We start from the raw sequence: 13,218 nt of genomic DNA on the forward strand, positions 1-13,218 counted from the left end.
GAACACCATATCATCATCATCACCATCATCATCAGATCTTCCCCAAGTCCCATCTGGGAGTGTCTCATGGGAGCCACATGTGGACTTGATTAGGGAGCTCTCCTGAGCCTGGACTGATGGCTGGCCCAGCCCAGGCTTTTGTTTGCCACAGGAAGAGATCTTTGTGCAAACCCTTGTTTAACCTGGCCTTCCCTCTTTAGAAAGAGAATGTTCACCAGATGAATCATGCCTAACATGCTCACTGGAGCCAGCGGACTTTGGCTCCCAGGCTGTTTACTGCAGCTCAGACTTTGTCCCGTAAGTGTTCTTAGGAAATGACAATGGACAGAAAATTGTCATTGTTTTTGCTGAAAAAAAAAAAAAAAGTTTGAATAGTTTCCCTGGCCGAGGCTGGCTGGTGGCAACTCTGGCCCCAGCATGCTCCTTAGCCGCCCACTTTCCCCAGCAGGGCCAGTGTGCCCTTGCCTGTCCACACTGCTCTGCAACCAGGTGCCCTGCTGTGCCCTTGCTCAGGGGCTGGCTGTGCACAATGTGACACGTGGTATGTGTTGATGTCCGATGGGCTCACATGGGCAGGGATGTGCTGTGGCTGTGCTGGAGGCCCTCACCTGGTCTCTGCTGACTTCCTCCCACCACTGCCTGCCTTGGGTGGGAGGACACCCGGCCTTCCTGGTCACAGGCAGGGTGGACTTAGAGAGGCAGAGCGTGCTGCAGGCAGGGTCTGTGTTTGGGTTTTGGCAGCCTGGATGAAATCCCGGCTCTGCCACCTGCCAGCTGTGTGTGAGTGGCCAGGTCCCTTGACCCATCCTGAGTTACAGTGCCCGCTTGGCTCTGTTTCTGGACCTCAGATATGGCTCTTTTGGTCTCTCTCCCCTTTGTGACATTAGAGGCAATCTCTACGACATTATGGAGTTGCCATTGAGCTTGCCTTCCCGCCTGCACAAGCAGGTCCTGAGGCAGCTTCCTGCAGCCTCGCACACCCTGGCAGCATCTTCAGGGCTCGGAGGCTTCTGTGTCTAACTCTGGCTCAAATGTAATTGCAGCTCTAGAGGAAGCCACCCACACCACAGGGAAGTGAGGAGGCTGGGGGTTGTGTCCACATGTGCCCACAGCAGGGGCCGGGAGAGCCACCATGGCAGCAGCGACAGAGCCAGGGAAAAATGCCATCTTATGATACGCAGTCCTGTCTTTAACCCAAATGATGTGTCTGCAGAAACTGTATGCATTTGCTACTTTGACAGATGGACAATGTTTCAGTTCTTAATTAGCATGTTGGGTAATTACTGCCATTAATCTTGTTCTTTTTTCCATATTCATTGGCCATTTTGACTTCTCTATACCCATCTTCCTTATTGAAAAACATGGTAGGAAACTTTTCGTTATTAGCTAAATTATGAAGACCTAATAATGCATGGCATTATATCCTTGAAATTTGCTAATAGATTTCAAGTATTCTTATAAAAATGTGGTGATGGATATGGTGATTAGCTTGTTCCTGGTAATCTCACAATGCATATATCAAAACATGACCTTGTACACCTTAAGTACTCAATTTTTATTTGTTAGTTATACTTCAATAAAGTTCGGAAAACACACACACACATATTCACACACATAGAGTACCGGCCAAAACAGATAACTGAAGAATTCCCTTGGCAGCCTGCGCTGAGCCCTGGGGCTGTTCATGCTCCCAGCCCTCTTTCCATCCTCACATGGTGTGGTCCTGAGCTGCTTCCCCTCTGCCCTCCTCCTCTGTCTCCATCCCTTTCCATTTGGCTCCTACTCCTACACATGAGTGGAAACTGTGCCCTCCAAACCCAGGGGATGGCAGGAACCTTGTCCTGCATCTCCCCGCAAACCCATGGTGGGAGCAGTCTCTCCGCCCTTCTCTGCAGGGGCTCCATTCCTCATCCATCCTTTTCTCCGTCTCTCCTGGTCACTCCTGCTGTCCACTGTCCTTTCCTCCTGGGCTCTAAGTTTCCACAGCCCCTCTGTGCATTCCGCACGTGTCCTCTGAGTGGACTCTGCAGTCCCTGCCAGCCCTACACCCACTTGCCCTGTGTCCTGAGCACAGGTCTGCAGGGAACAGTGACTGACGGGTGTCTCCACATTGTGACATTCTGCTGGAACCTGAAACAGCTGCCCTTGACAACAGCTCAGCACAGAATCCCTGGCCATCCAGCTATGACAGGGACATGGATCCTACTTCTTCTTCCCGCCAGTCTCTTAGTTGTCTGTGCCTTCACCCTGTAGTGGCCCATTCAGCCACTAAGTCCAGCTGCTCTCTTTTCCGTATTTGTGGAGTCACCCCTTAATTCAGTTCCCGCGAGCTCAGTGGCCATGATTTGATCATTCCTGTCAATTCCTGGACTGCTCCAGCCTTGTCCTACACTGCCTTATTTCTTACAAGATGGCAGTATAAACATGGAGAATGGAATTCTTAGCTTTGTTTCTCTCCTTTCAAGCCACCATGATCTTCCCTGAGCACAGCTCCAATCCTACTTCTCACATATTCAAAAGCATTAACATTTCCTCACTCACCCCAATTGTTTTCACAAGCAACCCAATGTCCCTACAGTCTGTCGCCTATTGACTTTTCAGCATTTTCGGGATGACCTCTCAGTACAGCCCTTGGAGTTCTCTTGTCGTCTCTCTTTTCCAGGGTCTCAGCAGCTTTTGTCATTGCTAACGGTTTCTTCCTCCTGACACACCGTCTTGGCCTCCAGGCCCCATGCTCTCCTGGTTCCCCTGAGCATTGCACACGGCTATTGTCTGTGGGGGGCAACTGTGGCTCGGTCCTAGCTGTCACTCTTTCTCCTGCGGAGCTCTCCTCTGGCCACCTCATTCAGGAGCTTGGCTTTGTGAGCTCCTGTGTGCAACTGACATAGATATCTCCTTCTAGAACTTTCTTCACAGCTCCAGAAACACACAGCCAACCACCTTCCTGAAGCTCCCATGTAGATGGCACCTGCGTCTTGACATAATAAAAACAGAACCTGAATCTGGAGCTCTAAGTCACACCTTGTTCCTGTGCTCCTCCTGTTAGGATACTGCCTTGGAGACAGCAAACCCTCATCTACCCCAAATGCAGTCTGTCCTCACTGATTCTGCCTGTCAGGTGTTCTCAGACACATTCGCCTTTATCCACAGCCAGCATCTCAGTTGGAGCTGCAGCAGCTCTCTCGAGACTGCATGGTGGAAATGGCCAGGATGCCTCTCTGCGCTGGTCCTGTAACTTGCAAGCCTCCCCCTGCACTGCATCTGGCCGGCGTGGCCTTTTTCAAAGCTTCACTGTGCCGCTGTCCTGCCTAAAATCCTTCAGTGGCTCTACATGCTTCACGTGCCTTTTTTTTTTCATTTTTTTTTTTTTGCAGAACAATGACTAGATCTTTACCTGGTCCACAGCCCTCCCCAGTCTGGCTGCAACCTCTCATGAGGCTGAGCTCACCATGAACCCCTGCTCTAGGCATCCGCATAGTGCTCTGTTTGTCCCCGTGACTGTGCACCCCTTCTTTGGCCTGTTGGCGTGCGCTTATCCTCCAGACCTCAGTCCAAAGGTGAGCTCCTCACAGAAGCTTTGCCGGCGTCCCCAGGGGCTGGGGCAGGGGCAGGGGCAGGGGCAGGGGCGTGTTCTTTCCTTTGAGGCACCTCCCACAGTGTTCATTTGCATGACTTGTGCGATTATTTGGTGGATGAAAGTTTTCCCAGTGCTTGTGGGGGTCATGCCTCTTTCTCCTGAACCACTAGTTGGGAGAATACTCTTCCCTTCTTCCAGCGCGGCTTTGACATCAGATAGGCACCATTTGGCGGTCTTCACAAGTCACTGGGCTTTGATAAACACCCTTCACCATGAGGAAAATTAGAGTCGGATGACTTAAGGATCACCCCAAATCAGGCATAAAATCTGGATTCGGTCGCAGGCCAGCAGGTCTTGGTGCCTTCAGATCCTTACAGTGTCCTAATTTGGCTACAGTTTTCTGTCTGCAGAAAGGCCCCCAAAGGGAAGACGCCAGGCTGGAGCGAGAGTGACTCATCCCGGGCCCTCATCGTGCCTGATTCACCCAGAGGAAGCCTTGTGTGGACACGGCTACCCTCTGGAGAGATTTCAGGCCTTTGGGAACAGAGTAGGGTTCCTGCCTTTGTAACGAGCAAGTTCTTGGCTCCCTTCTGCCCTGTTTGCTACCTTCCCTCTGTTTCTGTGGCTTCCTTTTTTGCCAGTTCCCGGGCCTGGTGGACCCTGCCACGACTTCTTTTTGTGAGTCCATTCTGTCCTGCATCCCTACCACAGCTGTACCTGGTCCCAGACTCCTCCTCCTAGCTGGCGGGCGGGTGGGCAGGTCCTTCCCCTAACCCATCAGGGCCTCATCTCTGGAGGCAATTACTGCCTAGCCCGTGAAAATATATAAAGAGACTTGAAGAGGTATCATGTTACATCCTTCATATTTTGCCAGCAATAAATCTAGCTCTTTCCTCTTGGGTGGACTCTCAACTCTATAAATTAAGAGTCTATTTCTAAGGAGGAAGATTTCATAGGCCCCGAGGTTCTGTATGACCTGCTCACATTTCAAGGTTTGACCTAAAAGCTGGAGGCTTTCAGAATCGCAGAAAGTCATGCCCAGAGATCTGTGGCTTTAGGATCCATGTCCCACTCACAGCCCTCCTGCCTCTCCTATAACTCCCGCCAGCTCAGACCTCAGGACCTCTCTGGTTTCCACCCTGTGCTCTGGCCTTGGCTGTCCGACCTCACCCATCCCTGGATTCTGTTTTTCTCTTCATCAAGTCTTCCATAATCTTTCCTGGGAACACACCGCAGGCCTAGCAGGGCTTGCTGAGGGAGCAGCTTCCTCGGCTGCCTTGAAATCTGCATTTTTATCTCTTCCTGGTGAGTCTTATGCCCAGTAAGATTCAAAAATGTTTTTCTACATGCTAAGTTTTGGGGATCTGAGCTCCATTCCCCAAATCCCTGGCTTTAGCTTGCTTCTTATTTCAAACTCTCTCCTTGTGGGTGGTTCCCCACTACCTATCTGCAAAATAGTCCTAAATGCAGCCAGGGAGTGGCCCACCCCTGCCCCTCTGCCACAAGCCCCCTCCCAGGTACCCTTGCTGGCCTGGCCCAGAGAGTCCTGCCTTGCTGGCCACCCCTTGGTGGCTTGGTGTTGCTGGAGAGGAATTTTTTAGGTAGCTCATAGAAAGAGATGTTGTCTGGAGTGTGCCTAAAGTCCTAATGAGAAGACAGAGACAGCATATGGCTGACATGGAGCTGTGGGGCAGGCATCAGAGGTAGGCATCTGGCAGAGGGAAGAGGCAGTGGGCTGAGGGGCGGCTCAGAGCAGACAGGGCAGGCTGGCAAGTGTGGTTGGTGTGGAGCGTGGTCCTTGTCCCAGAGTCAGGGCCAGGCACCCAGGCAAGGCGGCACCTTAGGGACCTGTCTGGCCAGAGCTGACCTGTCCACATCTGCCCCCGCCTGGCCTCCTCCATGGCTTCAGGCCAGAAGGAAGCAGAGTTACATCTCAGGCGCTGGAGGGGCTGTCTGGCCGGACTGAGACAGATAGGCTGCGGGGTGGACGCTCAGCGGCATCCCCTCCCTGTTCTGTGCATTGAGTCAGGGGACCTGCAGCTGAGGATGCCCTTAGGTAGGCCAGGCAGAGACTCCAGTCCCTGACCAGCCATTTTTGTGCCTTTCCTTGGCCGTTACCCAGCTCAAAGCCCTGGGTTTGACGGGAGGTCTCCTGGAAGGGTATTCTCCTTGGAGGAGGCCCCATTGTGAGCCTCTCTCCTCATGGACCACAGAGCCTGGGTGGTGGCTCTGGTGGAGAGTACCAATTCAAGGGGCCAGGAAGCAGCATGTGTTGGGGCCTTCCCATTTGAGGACACAGACTCACCCTATTTTGTTTGTTTCATGGATGGAGTGTCTGGAGACCCAGCATTTCAGAGCACAGGGCACAGACCTCTCCCTGAGTCAGGTGGAGCCTGGCACAGCGCTCCTGGGATGACAGGTGGAGAGCGCAGAAGCCCACCCAGGGCCGCAGTGGCTGAGGAAACTGGGTTTTATACAGGCACAGCTCCAGAATGGATCTCTGGTGTGTGTGGGAGGAGGAGGTGAAGGAGTGGGGGGCTCACTTTGGCTCACCTGTGCAGGAGGCACAGCTGGCTCCTGGCTGGTATTACTGGGACACAGGCAAGGAGCACTGCCATAAATTACTGTGCTTGCTCAGCCACCTTCTACTCTCTGTAAGGACAAGGCCCTTGGTGATCACACTTGGATGGGCATCAGACTTACCCAGGAGCTCTGAGAAATCCCCAGGCCTGCGTCCCACCCACTTCAAGGAACCTGGGGCTCTATGGTCCCTATGATACTCCCAGGTGACTTGGACACACATCAAAGTCTGAGAACCACTGGCTGGATGACATAGAGTGTGTGGGGACAGGATGGTTCTTGTGTGGATAGAATTGCTATCAGGCTAGCTGGAGGAGCCATGGACTCCAGTCTCTGTAAGGCCTGACCCAGAATTTTCCACCCCGGCTGCCTCTTAAAATCAGCTGAGGAGTTCAAAGAATAAAGATGCCTGACCTCTCCCCAGATATTCTGCTTTCATTGGTCTGTGGTGGGGCCAGGCCTCAGTACTGCTGAAGCTCTCTAGGTCTTTTTAATGCGCCGTCCTGGATCATGAAAACTCTACACCCACATGGACACTCATTTTTATGTTGGTTTTAGACTCTGTCTTTGCTCACAGGGGATGCTTGGAAAGGCTACTCCGTAGATTGCTAAGCCCACATTTTGAGACTGAGAACCAGAAATCTTGGGGATGGTGACCATGCTCCACCCACATGCATTGGAGGAAGGGTCTGTTATGGTTGGAATAGGATGTTTCTTACCTATTGGATTTTACTTTCAGGTCAATGCCATTGTACACACACACATATACACACACACACACACACACGTGCCAGATGGGGAGGCCGATTTGCATAAAGGGACTAACTTCCACAGAGTCTTGTCAAAGGGCTGAGAACATGCACCTGCCTCAGGGGTAGGGTGGTGGGTGGGGTGGCTTGACTCATTTTGTTTTTGTCGCCCTCTTACTTGAGGGGTGACTGCCTCCCCAGGTCTATGCCTGGGGAAGATGCAGTTGGGAGCCATGGTCACAGAGAGCTGCTGTTGTCAGAAACAATCCTCAGGCCTCTGCAACCTGTTATTGTGCATGTTCATTCCCAAGGGCTCAGCCTCTGAGGAGTCGTAGGAGAACAAAGGCAGCAGTGCTTGCCATGTGAGGCAAACGTGCTTCTAGACCACAGAGGATGGGCGCTCCGCGGGGGCTGCCTGGAGCTGCCAACTGCCCGGCCCCACTGGAGACTCGGGGCTCTGCACATGCAGCTGGCCTGCCCTGACCTGCCCCTGGGGCCACGCCCTCAGCATTTCCACTCAAGTGGACTCCCTTCCTTTACTGGCCTCAGAGTTGAGAGGAGAGTGCAAGGCTGACCGGAGAGCAGCAGGACAACATCCCAAGGTCACCTAGTGCCAGGGAGGGCTGTGCCTCAGGGCAGGGTGGACACGGGGCCCTACATTGGCCGAGCCCGCAGAGGGGTGCCCATGGGTGAAGTTCTTCTCACGTGGCCTTATCTTTTCACACACAGGTCCTGTGGGGACATTGCAGTTTCCATAAATGACAGCTCAGGAGGATGGGAGAGTAGAGTTCGACTTGGACTTAGCTTAAAATAATTAAATAAACCAAACACACCAAATACACACAAAAAACGTGCACTTGCCCCAAACTGTCCCCATTTCTGAGATGTTGTTGGATGGTGCAGGCTGCCTGGCAGAATATGACATGGTGGCAAGGGTTACTCTGGGGAAATCCAAGCCATACCAGCTTTCCACCTGGACCCTGTCTCAGCATTCACTGCCCCCAGGACAGTGGCTGGAGTTCACAGGCAGTGGCCAGGGCACCTGACTTCCCTGGGCTCTGCTGCCTCCACATTTGTAGCCTCAGAGCAGAGAAGTGCCTACCTTCCACCCCACCCTGCCGGGAGGGCTGCAGCTGAGACAGCTGCTGAGTGTCACCATGTGCTCCCTTCCTAGGCCACCAATGGGGAGAGCTTTTTTTTTTCTTTTTTCTTTTTTTTAAATGATACCATTTATTTTTCATTAAAGCAAGAAACCATGTCATTATAACAATCTGCTACTGAGAATGAGAATGGTTCTCACAAAGGTATGATCCAGTAAATATTTTCTCCTGAAACAAGAATATGTATTGAATAAATATAGAGTGAAGTTTAATTTATGTTAGATTTTTGTAAAGTTTATATCTCTTCAAATCCACATGTGGCCATGATATTACTATAGAATCTCAAATCATTAAGAAAAAATTACAAACTCCATTTATGTAAGCAGATTCTAATGCAGTCCAACTTGTTTTGTTAAAGTCATATTTGATATAGAAAGAAGGCTATTTTCAAGGTTCATCACCCACCTACTCTTTAAAGGCAAATATTACTCAAATATTAATGTTCTCCACCAGGTAGACTTAAGAAGAACACAAATGCAGAGTCTTTAATTTCAATATTCAATATCAATTATCTTATTTTGTGAATTTAAATCAATAATGGTTTAATTTAAGCATTCTCTTTTTGCTATTTTAGTATAAACATGACCATTGTTGCTTCTGAACATTTCTTGGCCAGAGAATGAATCCCTTTGTTTCTCGACTTCCAGCTCTCCCAAGCTGCTATATTCCAAATTAAAAGGGAAGGATTTCAAAACAGGATTCCAAAGAAACTCTATGCTTTTTTAAAAATATGAGTCATTGCTAATAAGATTAGAAGAGTCAATGGTTAGACCTGAGACCAAACTGGACTGAGGCTGATTTGAGCTCAATTTGGATATTTTAGGCTCACACACGGCATCCCCAGCCTGGTGAGGGGTGAACTGCCTTTTCTCACAAACGCATCCTCAGAGGTAGAGGCTATAATCAGGTCACTCAGCAAATGTCCAGCACCTCCTTGGCACCAGGCACACTCTCTGGGTCCTGGGGCTGTGGCCTTGAAGGAGAGTACTGGCTCCCTGGCATCTTGGTGCCTGGAGAACTGCGCAGGAGGCAGAGAGTGCAAACACGGAGTGGGTGAGTCATGGTAGGGCAGGTGAGGGTGTAAAAGAAGCAAGCAGTGTGCAGCCACAGAGGAGCAGACAAGGACTTGTTTAGACAGGGCCATCAAAAAGACCTTGTTGAGGATGTGGGCCTGGAACCAGTTGTAACTATAAATCCTGAGTATGAAATCCCAGAGCTGAAAGCAGCCTCAGAAGTCATAGGGTATAACTCTGCTGTGGTCACAGATGCAGAGATGTGCAGGACCAGAACAGAACTTCCTGTGGGTAGAGGCAGAGCCGTGGCCAGGACCCAGGAGACTGGGCTCCCAGTGCCATCCTGCCTTTTTCAGGGGGACTCGCATATGGGTTCTACTGTATAAGGTAGATTCTGAGACCTAAGGGCCTTTCTAGTTCCTAGATAGTAGAATTCAGAAACCGAGAGGGAGGGGGCATTTGCCACACGTGGCTGTTGAGGCAGAAAAGTCAAATTCACCAGGTCACAAATCCTGTTGTAGACTGAGTTTTCTGAATTGACAAATTACATTGACTCCAAGTCAGATGGATATCAAACCATCCTGACTTTCTACTGCATTGACTCAACCAAGAAATTAGCTCACCTCCTGAGAAGTGGTGAAAGGACCCCAGCCATCTTAGCTGAACTGCGCCGAGGCTTCCTGCAGAACCGGGCTCCTCTTGCTGACCTTGGGCTCCTTTCCATGTGTTCAAGGCTCTCCCTGGAGTCACATCGTCCAATTATGTGGCACTTGCAGGGCTGACCTCAGATCTGGAGTCTGCAGAGTTCAGGAGGCCCTTACATGGGGTAAAGTCTAGACATGGCATGGGGGACAGCTCACACACGAGGCACATTTGACCTGGAGAAGAGACCTGACTTGGCACTCCTTGCCTGGCCAGAACCTTCCCTCTGAAGAGCACATTCCTGGAGAGAAGCCCTTGCTTTTGGTTCTCAGCCTCAAGAGTAGGTGCTTTCCTCTGAGCCTGGAGTCTTATCTTCGCCAATAAGGCCACTCACAGAGGCTTGGAGGTTGTGTGGATGAGGCCAAGAGAGGAGGATCTGGCTGGAGCAGCTGGGGAAGAGAGAGCTCCCACCATCCAGAAGCCCCAGCCCCAGGAATGGTAGAGTGAAGGGTGAGAGGCAGCGAAAGGACCCCAGCCATCTTAGCTGAACTGCGCCAAGGCTTCCTGCAGAACCGGCCTCCTCTTGCTAACCTTGGGCTCCTTTCCATGTGTTCAAGGCTCTCCCTGGAGTCACATCGTTCAATTATGTGGCACTTGCAGGGCTGACCTTAGATCTGGAGTCTGCAGAGTTCAGGAGGCCCTCACATGGGGTAGAGTCTAGACATGGCGTGGGGGAGAGCTCACACACGAGGCACATTTGACCTGGAGAAGAGACCACCTAGAGGGGAGGAGGCTGGTCCATTGCTGGGAGGACAGTCCTATGGAGCATCAGGAAATTCAGCAGATGAGCTTTACATCTGTTTTTTCCAACTACAGTTCAGTCCTGGAGCAGACACAGCCCTGTTTGCAGGGAGCCAACATTCTAATTGACAGTGTGTGGTGGGAAACAGTGAACCGAGGGAAAGAGTGCCAATGTCAGAGAGCCACAGTGCAGTGAAGAAGAGAAGGCAAGAGGATGTGATGCAAAATCACAGGACCTGGCTTCCAGACCATTCTGCTTCCATGAGAACATTTCAGTTGAGAACCAGATGGCATGAAAGTAAGCCAGAAGACACCAGGCAGGGACAGACTGGTCTCCAGGTGCGAATGAGGTTGGAGCATTTGGGACTGCAAAGAATGTGGAGCGTGGTGAATGAGATGGCCCTTTGTATCAGATGCATGCATGAGTGGCTGGGGTCATGTGTGTGCTTTAGTAGAGGGTACCACAGGCACACTAAGAAATCTGGGTTTCTTTCTGAGGGCCTGGGAGGCCACCAGAAAGCATTGAGTAGGGAGTGGTGGATTGATTTACGTGTTTATGAAATCATGCTGGGTGCTGGGTGGTGAATGCTTATCGGGGCAGAGGGCAAGGTTGGAATTGCGGAGACCACAGCTAAGAGCCAGTTGCAGAGCCAGGCTCATTGTGATTCAAGCTGGGAGGCATTGGGGATGAAGGAGATGAGGCCAGTGAAGGATGTATTTCTACATATAATATGGATTAGGTAGATGGGTTTATATGTAATGTAGATCAGACTCAGAAATCAAACTGGAGCCAATGGTGGACACTTGATGGAAGGTGTACTTCAATTTCTTCCATTCCACAGAAAAGTAATACAGTGGAAAGAGTATGGGATTTGGTGTCTCTCAGACAGGATTCCACTTGCAAGCCGTGTGATATGGGGCAGCTCACCAGATCCTGGACCTCCATAAACCCCTCTGCAACATGGAGAGAATCAGATTTCCCCACAGACTCCATGAAGGGCCCCAGAGTGCACTCCCCCGTTAGCCACTGATGCATTCACGAGGAAGAGAAAGAGTTAAATGCTCCTTTCGAGGAAGCGGTGGTGGCCGAGTGCTGTGGGCACTGTGAGATCAGAGCTGACAGCCCAGACTGTGAATCGCAGCCCTCACCAGGGCCATTGCGTGTTGCAGGGAGCTCTTCCCAAGTGCCCACTTTTACTAAATTACAGAAAATACCTAACAGGATAGTTTCTTTGTGTTTTAAAAATCAATGATCAATTTTTGTTTTGTTTTGTTTTTAAAATACAGTGTTTTCAGAGATAAGAGTGTTACATTGGAAAGCTGTTGTGACACAGAAAATTAGATGAGCCTGTAGTTGATTAAAACAGTCAAGTTGACCTACGTGTCATCTCAGTGCACAGTAGGGAAGCGTCTTCAGCTTAGAAAATTGCTGGCATGAACACAAACAAATCTAGTTCTTTGAAACGAGAATTTTCAGATTTTGGATTTATGGTCAGAAATAGCTGAGTCCCAGGGCCAGGAGCGGTGGCTCATGCCTGTAATCCCAGCACTTTGGGAGGCCAAGGCAGGTGGATTGCCTGAGATCAGGAGTTCGAGACCAGCCTGGCCAACATGGTGAAACCCTGTCTGTACTAAAAATACAAACTTTAGCTGAGCGAGGTGGCGAACACCTGTAATCCCAGCTACTTGGGAGGCTGAGGCAGGAAAATTGACTGAACCCGGGAGATGGCAGTTGCAGTGAGCTGAGATCACACCATTGTACTCCAGCCTGGGCAACAAGAGCGAAACTCCATCTCAAAAAAAAAAAAAAAGAAAAGAAAAAAGAAAGAAACTGCTGAGTCCTGAAATACTGATAAAATGACCAGTCCTGTTCACGTTCAAAACCTGACACTTTTAGTGTCAGGGTGACCAGGAATTGTGGCTGTAAGGGAAGCCTGAGACTTCTCTGGTTCTGGCATGAAAGAATTTTCCAAAACTATGTAGACGCTGGGGCCTTAGAAGTTTGATATTAGTGTAAACAAATGTATTCTCAACAAGAATATAGATGAGTTTGCACTGAATTTCAGAATACTTAACTCCAGGCATATAAGAGATTAAATAATTCTTTAAAATGGATTCTCAGGCACTTTATTTATGCTACTCATGGGAGCTACACTGGCAAGGGAGGTCACAGTTTCTGACGTCCCTTTTTTCTAAACTTCTGACTTTGTTTACACACATGCAGAACATGTATTTAACTATTGGGATCCCAATCCTCTATATTGGGGGATTTTTCTTTATATTTTTTTACCTTTTGATAAAGTAGATCTTTAGAAATCAGAATTCCTGAGGTTCCAGCACTGTCAAATTTGGGTTCTTGGGAATGCTGAGGTTTAACCTTGACTCTTTCAAATGAATGCTGGTGAACTTGTCTAAACTCCTGTTCCTGTCATTCAGTTTCTCCCTCTGTGAAGCGGAGGCAATGGCACTCCCTCCTTTTAAAATCCTTAAGGTTTGGGAAAGGTTTTCAGAGTAGTCAAATAATTTAATACCCTTAGGTAAAATGTGCTCGCAAATTGTATTTCTACCCATGGAAATGAAGATTAGTCTCTTCATTTTTTTTCTTAGAATGGCCACTGGGAGATTCTGCTAAAATAAAAGTTGTTTTTTTTTTTTTTTTTTTTTTTTTTTTTTAAATAGTGCTGTTCAGGGGTGTT

This window comes from Pongo abelii, chromosome 8, assembly GCF_028885655.2.
Source record: "Pongo abelii isolate AG06213 chromosome 8, NHGRI_mPonAbe1-v2.0_pri, whole genome shotgun sequence".
In the NCBI taxonomy this organism is placed as follows: Eukaryota; Metazoa; Chordata; class Mammalia; order Primates; family Hominidae; genus Pongo; species Pongo abelii.